A 16,771-nucleotide genomic window follows, 5' to 3' on the forward strand; every position below is an offset into this window, starting at 1 on the left:
GATGTATCTAAACCAGGAAAATTTATGAAAATAATGGTGAAATATTTTAACTAAAATTTGTAAAATTCAAAGATAGGAAACTAAGGTTTCCAAGGATCCACTAGTAGCGATCAAGGAGATCTACGCTTGATTTAAGAACACAACTGGATTTAGAGTCCTATCTTCATCCAGTTGGAGAATATAATATTAAAAATCAAATCTGAACTTCCTTTGATCTAGTTTTCAAGAGATGAGAGGTATGCGAATTAAACTTGATTCCATCACAAAACTATGCCCATGAGACAAAGTAAACAACAGAATTTAACCAATCCACATCCAATCTGAGAGAGTTATGAACGTAGGGAAGGATTCCATCATCCAACCATGTCTATAAGACGATGGTGAACAACAGGGCTCCTATGACCATAACCTCTATATATGCATAGAAAATACTCAAAGATATCGCAAATTCATTGTAATTTAAGTCACAACAAACCATTAAAAACTATGAATATTCCTTTTAATCAAACTATAATCAAAGAGAGTTCATAAATATGAATCAAGACCGTAGAAAACTACTCATCACGCTACAAGCTTCACCTCTTAGCCCTAGCTAAGAGGTTTAGCTAGCCAAAAACATGATTCACTAAAAATCTCTAAACAAAATCAAAGGAAAGAAAGAAAGAAAACAAAGAAAAAGGAAGAAAACTTGAAGCCGTCTAGCCCTCTCTCTCTCTCTCTCTCTCTCTCTCTCTCTCTCTCCACGTTCTCCACATCCCAAAGATATCCTTTCTCTCTCTTTCTATCTCCCTTTTATAGATATGAAGGCTGGGAGCCGGTGGGAGAAGAGATCTTTCGCAGAAAAAGGTCCTACGCAGCCTGTTACACAACAACGCAACTTAACTTGCGTTTGGAAGGACTTTTCGTCCGGTGGACGTCCCAAGAATTGATTTTGGCTCCATGTGTGGGGTAAATATCCCCTTCCCGAGTTGTTGGACGGTTCGGATCAAAGATCTAATCATCATCTGGGCTGTACAGAAAAATCGGATGTGCATTGCATGCGAATTTTCCTGTGCTGAGATACTCGGTGGGCCCCACAGTGATGTTTTCATAGAAATCCACCTCGTTCATTGGATTCATGACGAAATTTCGGTCGAAAAGAAGTGGTTTTGGTCAAGTTTTGGTGTGACCCACTGTATCAAATCACCCCGTCGTTCATCTTACGTTTGACGGCGATCTGCATGTGTACGTGTGGGGCCAAAAAGCCACGATGTCTAGGGTCTTGACCACCCTCTGGAGAAAATGGACGGTCCAGATCTTCCATTAGGACGATCACGGTGGCCCACTGACAACGCTTGGCAAGACGCTGTCCGCCGGCTGAAGCTTCGCGCGAGAAGAGTCGAGTCAGCCTGGGCTAACCAACCTGTGTGGTGCGGGAATGCACCGCTTGTGCACTCCCTCATTCCCATGTGAGGTCCACTGTGATGTGTGTGAGAAATCCGCTTCGTCCATCCGTTTTACCACCTCATTTAAGGGGTTGAGACCAAAATTGAAGCATATCAGATATCATGTGGGCCCCAGATCAGTGTTTTATGGAATGATTTGTCCATTGGGCCACTTTCACAAAGATCCAATGGCTGAAATTCGACGTGTATGGTTAATTTAGGGTCCTCAGGCCAGATATAAAGTTTCTAACCAAACGGTTGGTGGGAACCCTGTGATCTTGCATTCAGGACGACTTCAGGCATCTTATCGTTAATCACTTAATTTTCTTGGATATCTGGTGTGTAAAATCTTGGATCTCGGTCTCCTAGGATCTGTCCCTTGCCTTGGTGATTCACGAGTATCAAATCTACGCTTTTAGTACCCTTTTTCAGCCTAAGTTCCTAAATTCACCTTGCAACACAAACATGATTAAAATATGGCGTTAAATAGTATCATGCTTGTAAAATCTAGTAATAACTGGGGTCTAATATATATGCAATATTTGACCCTCAACAATGCCTATACAAACACCATATATGCACATCACAAGTAAAGGGTGGATAAGAATCGCCAATCCATAGGGCACAACGTAGATGACCCATAGTGCAAAAGCAACACCAATGGAACAATATTATAGCCACTACTTTTGCTCACCTCTTCACCGTTGAAGTTGACTGATATGGACGTGAATGTTTGTGGGGCCTACGGTGATGGCCTTGTGCATCCAGTTTGCCAATTCATTTTAGGGCATGAGTCCAATTTGTGATGTTTGTGTTATATCTACTTAGTCTATTCATTTAGGATCGTGTAGGTCACAAGCGCAAATATAGGGGAGGTCCAAAACTCAAGCAAGCACGTCACGGGAAATGGTAGGGATTGGACGCTGTCATCATTGAAACCTTCTTACCATCACAGAAGTCTCGATCAATTTGAATTTATGTTTTCCCTTCATCCAGGTGGAGATAACCTTGGGAACACCATGGATGGCATATAAAAACCTGGTGGACCTTGAAAATGTTTCAATGGTGGGATTATTCATTCCCATTATTTTTTATGGTGTGACCCACTCGTGTTTTATATTAAAATGAGCTGCCAAAGTGAATGGAAGCCAATAAAGCACAAAAATCATAGATAATGATTATTTACTCTTGTAATTGTCATCACATAACTTACATTTGACTGTAATGATGATTTTGTTATATTGTTTGTTTTACTTGAAAACCACTCTAAAAATGTTGGTTTTACACCGTGAAAATGTAATGATTACATATTAGCTATTTATTTTACCATTGTATTCTGAGTCTTGGTTTATACGCTATAATTCCTACTTAAACAAACACTTGTAAATGATAAAAAACCAATCCGGCCCTAAAATTAATCTTGAGGTGTTTTTTGCAAACAATCTAGTTGGCTGCAAAATGACTGTCCATTCCCTTCCTGTAGATTGTTTGGTAATAATCAAGTTTAACATATGCTATTTTGGAAACAAGAGTTTTACTTCTTTTTCTTTTTTTAAGACACCCACAAATACGCCACACACTCATGCCGTAGTGGGCTTTCACCACCTATGAATACTTGAACCCTTGACCAGGTGTTGAAACTCCCGAGAGTCTGCCACCTGAGCAGGAGTTTTACTTCTTAATTCTTAATGAAATGAAAGTTTACATATTCATGAAAAGCTTATTGTGCTAAAGCAGGTGGGCATTTTGTTCTCTATACCTTCTCTCTCTTTCTTATCTCTTTATATCATGGACAGCCTTACATGAAGGACGACCCAGGCCCACACAACAGACGGCCCACATGAAAGGTGCACTCTACATGATAGGCAGAGGACATTGAAGGCGGGCACCACATGATGGACGATTAAAATTGATAGTTAGCCCTACATGACGACCTACATCAAGGTGGGCCCCATATAATGGACGGTACACATTAAAGGTTAGCCCCTAACAATAAAGGACCCACATTAAGGTCGGTTGTGCATGATGGACAACTCACTTTAAAGTTGGACCCTACATGATGAGTGGTCCACATTAAAGTTGGACAACTCACTTTAAAGTTGGACCCTGTATGATGAGTGGTCCACATTAAAGTTGGACAACTCACAACCAAAACAGGCCCCACATGATGGATGACTCCATCAAGGTCGGTGTCACATAATAGACAATCTACGTTAAAGGCCAGTCTCTAAAAATAAATTACCCACATTCAAGACGGTCCCCCACATGATGGTCCGTTCACATTAAAAGTTTTCCTTGCCGGATGTACTACCATTAAAAAAAGATCTTATTTAAATATTTTTACCAAACTTGCTTAGTAAGAGCTTTTCTTGTTAAAAAATGATTTTACCATGCCAGTTTATTATAAAACAAGAGCTTATAACAAAAAGTGCTAATCCTCGAGCTCTTATTGCATTAGATAAGAGTTGCCAGGTGGCCGCTAAGGATATATTATGATTATTATTATCCTTTTTTAATAATCTAGATGTGTGATGGTTTATACGCAGGCCCTAAAATGGTAAACATCTCATACATTTAACTTAAATTAGACCGACCAAATAGTGGGTCCCAAAATAGATGTATATTAAACTGAAAAGACACTGGTTTTAATTTTTCACTGAAAAAGATGCTAATTTGTGGGCATGTAATAGACAGTAAAGTAAAGCAGTAAATGGTTTATATTCAACAAAAGAAAGCCCACTGATTAGAGTTCTAAGATAGTTTGATCAACCTGACTTTTGAATGATGACGTATCTAAGGAGGTTACTACAATTTGGGCGGTTAGTTTGAGTTAATGCATGCCATGTGTACAGCTTCCAAGTGCCTTAGCATCAACCATCACACACTACAGAGTACCAAATGACTTCCCATGAGAGATGGAGTCCCTCTCCCCTCGATGGGAGAAACGTCATTTTCATTTCTACTATTACTATTATCATTATCATTATGATTATTATTATTATTTACGCGTTACACCTAAGTTAAATCTTCATCATTTAAAACAACATTTGGACCACAGGGTACTCAACCAAGTGGATTACTTCTAATCTATTAAGTACATGTGACATGGGATCCTTCCTTTTGCTCGGTGGTAGGCTCTCGGGAGTTTCAACACCTGGACAAGGGTTCGAGTATGCATAGGTGGTGAAATTCCACTAGCGTGAGTGTGCGGGGTGTGTGTGTCGTGTGAAAAAAAAAAGCTAAATTTTTTTTTAAAAAAAAGTACATGTGACATCCAATCCTTCCATTAGGTTGATCCCACGATGGGATCATTTAGTGCAAAAATAAGTCCTATCGGCTCATCAGGAGGGTCACATTATAGAAAACAATTTATAGCCATTGATAAATAGTAAAAAAAATACAATCGTGGTCTACTCCGTGAGTGAATAAAGCTGACCTTTCCATAAGGTGATCCTCATGTTAAGACAAACCTATTGTATGGTCGGATGTCTCAGACACGTGAAATATTGGAAGTATTTGCTGGGTGGACCATGAGTACTTAAGGTACAACCGCTTGGACCTGAGACTTCTTTAAAAAATGGTGGCGGCTTATCCTCAGATGTGACACTTGTACCCGGATACCTTGACCATTCAATTTATAGGCTTCATTGCAGATGAATGACATCTAAAATCATAATGATGAAGGGATACAAACCGCATCTAAAATATCAAATGTGGAAGATGTAAAACATTGGCTGGTCCACATTCGAAGGAGAAAAGGTTAGATAGCTACAATTTTCTTCAAAGGTTTATATATATATATATATATATATATATATATATATATATATATATATATATATAGGGAGATGGTACTATAGGGTCGAGCGCATGCAAGGTTATTGTGAGGTCGAGTCGTGTCTCCTCATCAGCCATAGGATAACATATTCAAAAATATACGGGGAAGATATTTGTGCTATAACATAGGCGAGAAGTGGAAAACCACGATAATCAGCTCTAAGCAATTGAATTTTGTTAATTAAGTACCCCACTCTTAGTAGGTGTTACCTTATCACGCGGGGGCTTACTTTTATGATTCTTTTTATATATCCATGCTGATCATCTATTTTTTCAGCTCATTTTAGAAAGTTATACCAAAACTTAAGCACATCCAAATCTCTTATGTACCAAACCATAGGAAAAGGTGGCGAATGACCATTAAAGTTTTTTTAGGCCACGAAAGTATGGGATCAATCTGATATTTGTATTTTCCCTTCATCCCGGTTTGGTCGACCTTTATCACTAGGTGGATGGTAAATAAACACTATGGATATGCTTTCGGTGGGTCTTGGTAAGCTTTTAATGGTGGGTGTTCAATCACCACTTTTCCTGTGGTGTATTGTACCTGACATTTGGATATATTTAAATTTTGGTACAACATTTTAAAATAGACTAAAAAAAAGATAGACAATGTGGATATACAACATATAATCAAGGTGAGCCCTATGGTAAGGGTAACATGTGTAATCTAATAACACGTAATAGAGTGTCCTACTGCTCATGCGGATTGCGTGGTGTGCATAAGACCTTAGTGGTGCTTGGATGTTATCAAGTTTTGTAGACCCACTATGTTGCATGTGTTATATTCATATCATTCATCCATTTCACAAGATCATTTTAGCACATAAGTGAAAAAATTGAGGTAGATCGAAATCTAAGTGAACCAACACCAAAGAAAGGGTCAGGGACAATGATGCCCACCTTGAAACCTTTAAAGAGACCAACAAATAATATTTACTTGCAATTTAACTTGTTCCTAAGGTCACAAAGACTTGGATGAAAGGACAAAACAAATATGAACTTGATGCAAAACTTCTGTGATTCCCAAGGAGTCCTCAATATTAAGCGTTCAATCCCCTGCTTTCTATGTTGTGGTTCACTTGAGCCTTGTATCCCCCTCATTATTTGGGCTTATGCCCTAAAATGATCTCACAAAATGAATGTACCGTGTAGATATAACACTTATCATTGTAAGGCACACATAACTTACATTAGGCAATCCATTTTTTATGCCCACATCTTGTCGTCCATATTGCGTGCCGTAACTTAAGTGGCCCACTGTGATATTTGTGAGAAATCCACTCTGTCCAACCTTTTTGTCAAGTCATGTTAAGCCATGGGTCCAAATATAATCAAATCTAAAACTCAAGTGGGATGTGTGACAAGAAAAAGTAGGGAGGGAAATGCTTACCATTGAAACTATTCTAATGTCCACGGAGATGCTTATATGCCATCCATACCATTCACAAGTTCATTCCTAATGGGATGAACTGAAAACTCAAAAATATCAACCTCATCCAAAGCTTCTGTAGCCCCGCGAAATGTTGAGCAGTGGAGGTTCAATCCTCACTTATTCTGTCATGTGGTCAATTTGATTTCCATTAATTAGACAACTAAGAATGCTAGGTCAGTGTTATTTTTGTATATGATAAATTAAAAATGAGACCCACAATTTGGTTGGTCTGAATAAATGTAAATCAGTGTAACATATGCAAAGAGGAAGACTGAACATTGAAAGTCTACTTGGTGGGGAACTATCATTGAAAGTCTATAGTAGTTTACAGTACATGTGCAAACGGCAACCTCATTGGAGTTCTTCAAGTGGGACCCACATATTATTTATGTAAAATCCACCCCAACTATCAGGTGAATTACCTCAACTTAAGCCTCTCGCTTAAAAATCAACTTCATCTGTGATTCAGATGGACTACACGGTTGGAAAGTGTATACGACCATTCTTACCCTCTAAATTGTTTCTATGCCTTCAGCCCACTCGAATCATAGATGGACATGAGTTTTAGAACCAGGCATAAGATGTATGTCGAATCTAATGGTTGGAGTAAATTTGTAATAATTATTATGGTGGGCCCGTAAAAATCAAGCGTGGATGTTTATGCCAACATTTTTCTGCTTGTGTGACCCATTTGAATCAAAACACATCATGATCATTTGGAAAAGGGCCTAACATGGGATTATGCATATAATGGTTAGATTAGATCTCACACACAAAACTTCAAGAAAATATAATAAAAAATTATACATCCTGTAATTTCTGTAGCTTCTTCTTGGAAGCCAATTGTTACCAAGTTCATTTAATCCATAATTGCACTATATTTTTTTAGTTTCAATGCCAGGCAATCAATTCCCATTGCCCCTAGCCTAGGAACTTAGATGCTGGCAAAGGTAAAGAGGTTGATAGGGTGGTACACAACTCTTTTCAATTGGTTACAGCCGGTTTTGCCGGTTTAGCAACTTGATTACACCGTGGGCATTTACACCATATATTAGCAAATATGTTATGCGACGGCTGACAAGGAGACACGACTCGACCTCACAAAAGCCTTGCATACGCTCGACCGTATAGTTCCCATGTGGGGCCCTCCACACACACACACACACACACACACACATATATATATATATATATATATATATATATATATATATATATATATATATAAAAGTAAAAGGTACTATACACTCGACCGCATAATACCTTCCCATAAGATCAAGGGCTGGCATTATTCTAGCGGTCGGATGATAAAAGTTTCAAAAGAATGGTGAGATTTTATAAGAAGAAAGGTGAGATTTGATAAAGAGAGTAGAGAAACAAAACCCGGGTCCACCTTTCTCTCTCTTATATTTCCTATCGAAGCCTCCTGCCCGAAGGCCTACTTTATAAACCTTGGTTGGAGCCTATCATGGGGTTTTTTGAGAAATCCACCCCATCCATTCATTTTTCCATATCATTTAAGGGGTTGAGCCTAAAATTCAACCAAATCCAAATCTCAAGTTGATCATATCACAGGGAATACTGGGAATAATAATTTCAACCATTGAAGCCTTGCTAGGCCCCACAGTAATGTAAGTGTTTTATCCACGCCGTTCATCATTTTTCTCATATCATTTTAAGCTATGATCCAAAAAATGAGTCAGGTCTAGGGATCAAGTGGACCACAAGTTGGGAATTGAACGTCCACCATTAAAAACTTCTTGAGAGATGGAGGAGTTTCTAATCAATCTGATATTTGTGTTTTCACTTCATCCACGTTTACATGACCTTTTGAATAGGTTGGATGGTAAAAAAAATAATTCAAGGTTGCCCTTAGAAAGGTTTCAGCCGTGGGTGTCATTATAACTGCAGCTTCTTTTGGTGTGGTCCATTGGAGCTATAGACCTCATTCATTTTTAGTATCATACCTTAAAATGATCCAAGAAAAGTAACAAACAATGGGGATAAAATACATATCACGTTGTGCCACACCGAGCCGTGCCCGGATAGATTACCGTCCGGGCGGGGAAGCTCGCAATCTGCGTTCTCTTTCTTCAGAAATCGGATTGCGTACTGAGTTACTCAAGTGAGCTCTCACCGTACTGAGTAAACTTTGTTGGATCCACTGTGAATACATGTGGTTTATCCACTCCGTCCATCTATTTTTAAAGATCATTTTAGGCGTTGAGACCAAAATTCAAGTATATCCACTCCTCAAATGGACCATACCACATAAAACAGTTGAAGTATTGATTTCCACAGTTGAAACCTTTCTAAGGCATGCAGTGATGTTTATTTTTCATCAAACCTGTTCATAAGATCAAACAAAAGTGGATGAAGGGAAAGAAATAGATATAATACTGATCTAAACCTTCCGTGGCCCCCAAAAACTTTTCAACGGTAGAAGTTCAATTCACACTGTTTAGGTTGGTGTCGTTCACTTGATCTTTTTATAGACTTTATTTTTAGCCTAAAGCCCTAAAATTATCTGGTAAAATGTATGAAAGGGTTGGATAAAATGCATGAATGGAGGTGGGCCCCGCAAAATTTATTCACTACGCTTAGGGTACGAGACAGTACGCAATCCACTGCCCTTTCTTTTGCGTTAGTGCGGTACGGGCGGAAAAGGTGCCACTGGCCCGTTGGTGGTGGTTGGTGCTCTATGGGCCCCACCATGATGTATGTGTTTCATCCATGTCATTCATTCATTTTTACATATCATTTTATGGCTTTATCTCAAAAATGAAAGGGATATAAATGTCAGGTGGACCACACCACAGGAAAACAATAGTGATTGGATATCCACCATTACAATCTCCCTAAGACCCACTGTAGTGTTTATTTGACATCCAATTTGTTCATTAGGTCATACAGACATAGATGAAGTGAAAAAAACAAATATCATTTTGATCTAAAACTTTTATGGCTCCCAAAACGTTTTTAATGATTGACGTTCATTCAACATTGTTTCCTGTAATGTGGTCCACTTGGGATTAGGATATACCTTAGTTTTGGTCTTATATCCGAAAATGATCTAAAAAATAGATGGACAGCATGGATGAAACACATGCATCATTGTGGGGCCCACAGAGCACCTACCACCCAACATTGGTCGGTGGCAGGGAGTAGCAAATCCGTTTCCAGAATGGCCCTGTTTGCCAGGAAGCAAATTGCGGGGGGAGTAACTCGCTACGCATAGTGTATTGAGTAAACTTTACGAGGTCTATCATGATTTATATATCTGATCCCCTCTGTCCATCCATTTTACCATATAATGTTAGGGCCTGAGCCCAAAAATTAATCATATAGAATGTTCAAATGGACCACACCACATGAAACAGTTGATTGAATGTCTACTGTTGAAAAATTCTTCGGGGCCAGGGAATTTTTGGATCAAGCTTATATTTGTTTTCTCTCTTCATCCATGTCCGTATGATCTTTTGAACAGATTGGATCACAAATAAACATCACTGTGAGGCCTAACAAGGTTTTAATGGTTGAAATCATTATTCCCAATGTTTTCTGTGATATGATCAACTTGAGACTTGGATTTGGTTGAATTTTAGGTTCAACCCCTTACATGATATGGAAAAACGGATGAACGGGGTGGATTTCTTAAAAAATCCCACAATAGGGCCTACCTACATTTTCAGAGCATTACCTTCATGCTAAAGCTTTCCCAGGAAATAGGAAATACAGGGAGTCGGATTTTAATAATTGATTTCTTCGATTTTGTTTCTTCACTCATCCTATAAAATCTCACCATCCTTTTCAAGCTTTCACCATCCGACCACTAGCATAGTGCCAGCACTGGACCTTATGGGAAGGTATTATGCGGTCGAGCATATAGTACCTTTTCCCATATATATATATATATATATATATATATATATATATATATATATATATACTTTTCCCATATATATATATATATATATATAGTGTCTTCTTTTTATGGCGAGTCTATTTCCCGCAAATGTATGCAATCAATTGTAAATCATGTGCACGGGGTAAAGTTTTGTTTTACCTTATCACAAGCTGGCCTATTTGTTAGAGTTGTACCCTATAAAATTAATATGAATTTTATTTGTCGATGAGAGGACTGGTATCCATTGATACTAATGATCTTGACCATAAATCATGATGATAATGTGGCAACACCATAAATATATGTAACATGGTTTAAATGAAGTGGATTCTCTAATTATCCTTAGAAACATGAAATTGGATACAACAATTATTGTTTCAAGGGAGAGCTAGGGGCCATGGATTTTAGACCATATTATACTATCACCTGTAAAGTTGTAGGATGAATTTGTGGTTACTAGTTACTATTATTATTACATGGGTATCTTGTGTGAGGAGATTGATAACAAGCCAAAATGGAAAGTTTTTAGCATTAGGCATAATGATGAGTCAGTGTACCTTTGCTCAACCCCACATAAAACTGTCAGTATATGACGCAGGGGAGGACGTGAGGTCGAGCACCGTCTTCCTCAAGAGGATAATTATTCCAAATCCATGGAACTTCTCTAAACTCCTCACAAAGACTTCTCGAACCACGAGGAAAGAAAGCAAAAAATAAAAATAAATTCTAATAAATTTGAAATTGATTGATGAATGAATAAAAACAAGTTCACAACCCTTTAAATAAGAGTACCAAGCAATGGGAAAGAAATCAGAATCAAACTACAACTAAAACTCTTAGAATCCGCGACTTACTATAAATAGTAAACTTACTACAACTAAAACTCTTAGAATCCGCGACTTACTATAAATAGTAAACTTACTATTTATAGACGGTCGTGATGTCTACTAGTGCGCAAGGTTTTCGGCAAAAAATAGTAAGTGTCTTATTTGGCTTCACCAAACCGTTCTCCTAATTATTCTAAGCTCTTTTCACGTTGGGTGCAACTCCTAAAGCCCGACGGATGAAGAGTTATAATCAAACTAAAACTTACCATTTATAGTAAAAACGAAATTAAAACAGGGAAACGACCGTCGATTTAGGGATTTTTTGCAATTTCGGGCTGCGTAACGCGGTGTAGCTGGGTTGGTTGGCTAAAGTAGCTCATTCTACCCCAAAATCATATATTTTACGTCAGGTAACTCATTTCGGATTGCGAGATACGCCCGATCTAAGGTCCGACGGTCCGGATCACTTCTGTCGTCCACCGGGCCTTTTCTGATCCATCTTGGCCATGAAACTATTCGCGACCCGCTCTACATCAGTATAACATGGATATAAGCTCCTGGTTCGGATCTACTGGGGCACTTGCATTGGTAGATCAATGTCAAGTCTCTGAACTAAGAGGCCTATCATACATGAATTATGATCAACTTGAAGATGTATCGATTCTAATTAATTCTTAGACTGACAAAGGTCTTGATCACATGTATTTTGATTCGCTTGATGAGGTCACATGTATATAATAAAAATTATATTAGCTAAGTACATCCATCAAGGTCCCCGTTGAGATTCATATGAACCAACAAGGGATCAATTAGTTTCTAAGAAATCATTTATGCATAGATCTTGAAAATCAGATATTCATCAAGTGATTTTCTATGGCCCATCACTTAAAAGGTCTTAAAATGTTTTACAAATATTATCAACCGTTAAGCTTTTATTTTAACAATTAAATTTATTTATTTTTTATTGCACTTGATAATGATATTGATGGTTTATATCTTTGGTCCACTACTTAATTAGTTTGGGTGTTAGGTTTATAGTAGATGGCAATGACAATCAAAGGATTTAATCAGATACGGTTGTGCAGAATAAAGTATGGTCTTAGACTTCTAATATAATGAGGCATTTGAAAAGTTGTAGGGTGGTAGAGTATCATAATTGATGTCACCCAGAAACTATAATCTCTCCCTCTAATAAATCCTACCCTAGATAAAGAAGAACCCAAACATAAAAGAATGAGCCTTGGTTGTCCCTTCGGGCGTCACCTGTAGAGAGCACAAAGAGAGAAAAAGATAAGAAGAAGAAGAAGAGAGAGAAATTCACATCTCTCTCCTTCCTTCACATCATACGTTTTACAGATGTAGGGTCCATTGTGTGGACAGATATAGCTTATCCCTTGGCCCTATTCCAAGGGCTAATGTATGGATCACATTCTTTCCTACATTTGACATAAATTAGAGAGACACCTTCTAGTTGAAGAAAAGGTATTTGACAAAATCAACAGTATTCGTCAAGTGTATTCTAGCTATAGCTTTGAGTTTTCCCTTTTTTTAATTTTTGAGAATATCTGAACTGAAATCTATAGGGCTATAAATTTGAGTTTCTAGAAACTTTTATTTTTCATTCGAGAATCCAAACACCATTGCCATCCTTACTCATGAGTCCACTCCGAGTCATATGCATGGTCTCACGATTCATTCAAGTCCCAACATGGTTTGAAGACTCATACTAGAGTCAAGTCAATAACACAAGTCCTGCATGATGGTGCAAATAAGAGTAGAGTTGGAGGAGTCGGCTAAGCCTCCGTGTTGGAGTCAGTCTCGCACGACTCATGTAACTAGAATTATTTTTTATTCAATTTATCATACTTTTCACCCATTTTCATTTTATCCTAGAAATGAATAAGGAGCCTCCCACTAATTTTTTTTTTTTTTTAATTGAAGAAAAATAATTTGTTAAAAAATATTTCTTTATTAAAAACAATCAAATGGAGATGATCCTTAACAGGGGAAATAGGATTCATGTAACTTACCCCAATTAGTAAGGTTAAAGCTTAGATAATGATAATGATGATTAAAAAAAATTGAATATCTATCCAACATTTCATATTTGGATAAAACATTATGATGTCGAGAGGGTTGTGAACAGTTTCATGGCTAAGATGGATCATAAAAGGCCTGGTCCATGATAGAATTGATTCGGACTATCGAATTTTAAATTAGGCGTATCTTGCAATCCGGAATGAATTACCAGATGTAAAATATATAATTTTGGAGTAGAAGAGCTACTTTAGTCACTCAACTTGGCTATGTCAGGTTGCGCAAGCCGGATGAAATAGTAAGCTTTAGTTTGATTATAACTCATTCATTCGTTGGGCTTTAAGAGTTGCACCCAACATGAAAAGAGCTTAGATAATTAGGAGAAAGTTGTGAATTTTAGGAGTTTTAGTTATAGTTTAATTCTAATTTCTTTTCTATTGCTTGGTATTCCTATTTAAATAGTCGTGAACTTGTTTATTATGATCATCAATCAATTTATGAATTTATTAAAATTTGTTTCTATTTTCTTACTTTCTTTCTTCTTGGATTTGAGAAGTCTTTGTGAGGAGTCCGGAGAAGTTCCGTGGATCCGGAACAGTTATCCTCTTGAGAAAGACGGTGCTCACATTAACAAGAATTTATCTTAAAACTAACCAAAATATTATTTTATATTTAAAATAAATATATTTTTATTTTTCCTTTTATTTTAAGAAAAATAAAGGACGAGGCCTGGCCAGGTTGTGTCACCCCAAACTCATTTGGTACAACTTGACTTATGTAATGACCGAAAGATGTCACAGCCTTCAAGTCTTAAAACTATGGTTATGAATAAGCTTAGGGCCCCTTTGGATGCACTTGCCAAAAGGTTTCTCAGAGAAGGGGATTTCAACTTGTGCCTATTTTAGTATTTTGTGGAGCAGGACAAAATGGGTTTGCAAAGTGCATCCAAAGGTATATCAAAAACCTTGGTTTGGTTCAAAAAGACGTTTTCTCCTCAAACACCCCTTTGGAGGGTGCCTTGAAACATGCCCTAAAGCTTCTCTGAAAACGGGAGTTCAACATGGCCAAATGACAAAGGTGGACTATTAGAAAATCTATTCCTCAAGGACAAAGCTGTGTAAATTTTCTAACACCTCGTGATGAGTCTTTAAAGTTGAAAAATGAATTGTCAGGTCCTGACCCACCAGAAGGCAGAGCATCCAGATGCATCTATTTTCTACAAGTAGGAACCACGTTTCAATGATCATGGACCTTGACTTCTTTTGTGAGCTATTGATTCAAAATTCAGTTCATTCCAATTTTAAAGATTTTCAAGGTAGACATCATTGGTTGTGTTCCTCAACAGATCAATGTCTTGGATCACAAACAGGACCTTAATCCAATGAATACAAACCTGCATTATTCTCTTTCACTAAAAGTCAGAGATTGTGTAGCAAACATGTATGGTCAAAATCAAAGCAATATAAACATGCAAGATTAATATTTACAAATGTGGGCCCCTCTTCAGCAGACCCACTATCACATAAGTCTGCAGACACTTCTAGATGCATGGAAAATCATGGATCCTGACAATCCAAGTGTTTGGCTCACTTGTAATGAGGCAGCTAAAATAGTTACACTAGCCCAAAAAACTTCTATTCAATCAATGCCAAAAGAAAATGGACGCTTCAGATTTTTTTTAAAAAAGGTTCAATTATCCAAGTGATTTGTCTTTTTTATATAGTCAGCTAGATTTAGTTTGGAGCGAAAGAAAACAAAAGAAAGAAGAGGATAACTACGATGGTAATGTAGAAATTGTTTAGAGTGGAAGGGAACGTGATATCACTTCTACGAGAAAGAAATCCCCTGCACCTGTTTTTGTTTGTATTGCAGTAAAAATTGCCTAGCTAGATGGTTGCATGCACAAACCATGTGAGGCTCTTTTGTTCTTTTGTAAAGCGGAAGCACTAAGAAATAAAACTATTCATAAAAGAAAACTCTATGTTTATAATTTATAAAAATGACCAAATTATAATTACTCGAACATTTTTATTGTTGGACCCTTTATATTTAGGGCTTGTTTGATGTTTGATTTTCTAACTACAATTGTTTATGGCTATAAATGGGTCATAATTATTTACTTCTATAATTTACTTGTTATATCACATGCATTTGATTATAACAATGATTTTATTATATTATTTGTTTAACCTTGAAATTGTCCTTAAAAAATGATTTTATGAGATATAAATATAACAATTACATTTTACTTTACCTCCTCTTTTCACAAGTGTATTTGACTGTTGATGTACGAGTAATAATACCTTTGTAACCCAATATCTAGAAATGATAATAATGGCTCGTTTACTTTGCATTGGAAACTCGAATTGCATTGTATTTTATTTTATTTGCAAATCAAAAAAATAGAAAATAAAATAGTCGATTATAGTGATTTTAGCTTGTAGAAAATGTATTTATCAAGTATATGATAAATTATGATGATTATATATAATATAAATTGTGTTTATTAGGTACACGGGCATAGTCAAAACCATAGTCCAAATGCTCCAAATTTCAAGTTTTTTTTTTTTTTTGGATCGAAATCAAAGCCATCGAATGTGTAAAAATTTGAGCCCATAACGATGGTTTCAAGCTGTTGAATAATTTTTCAGAATAATGGCTTAGAACCATAAAAAAAAATCAACAGGTTGGTTGACGGTTCATACATGCCGAAATTATTCTCCGCTGAAACTTGTATTTGATTGCTCTACTGAATCGACAAAAAAATATAAGGCGGTTTAGAACTACTGAATTTTGTTTTCGACATTGAAATTTTCGGCGGTCTTTCCCCACCTAAATGTTCATCAATTTTCAGTAAAATCAATGGTTTTAAACCATTGAATTTGACTCTTTTTCATGTAGTGCGTGCAGGATATGAGAGACCATAATGACCGCTTATCATCAAGTTTAGCTGCTTAAAAGAGTGCCGGGCATCATTAGATCAACATAGCTTAACTTAGGTAGTTAATTTCATTTTTAATGTGGGTTTTTTGTTGATATTATTTAGAGTTTTATGATCTTAATTACGAATCATGATTATCAATTCGATTTAAAATAATAATAACAATAGAAAATGCTCTCTTTCCATTTTTTAATATTTAGTTTGCAAGTTTGAAGAAAAAAAAAAAAAAAGATCTTTCTTTTGTAAATTTAATTATTTAAAACATCATGTCGGAGGAGAATTTATTTTCTCCACTATATTAACATTTTAAAGAAAATGTTTCACTCACTTATGAAAATAAATCAATTCCTTTCTATTTTTGAA

The 16,771-nt window shown here is 36.7% G+C and overlaps 1 protein-coding gene across 1 annotated transcript in view; it reads left to right on the forward strand.

Annotated features, from left to right (window-relative positions):
• The window catches only part of LOC131246946 (uncharacterized), a 223,901-nt gene that overhangs the window by 46,335 nt on the left and 160,795 nt on the right, over positions 1-16,771 (forward strand). The gene's annotated exons all lie outside the window — the stretch shown is intronic.

Source organism: Magnolia sinica, chromosome 5 (genome assembly GCF_029962835.1).
Source record: "Magnolia sinica isolate HGM2019 chromosome 5, MsV1, whole genome shotgun sequence".
NCBI classification, from domain to species: Eukaryota; Viridiplantae; Streptophyta; class Magnoliopsida; order Magnoliales; family Magnoliaceae; genus Magnolia; species Magnolia sinica.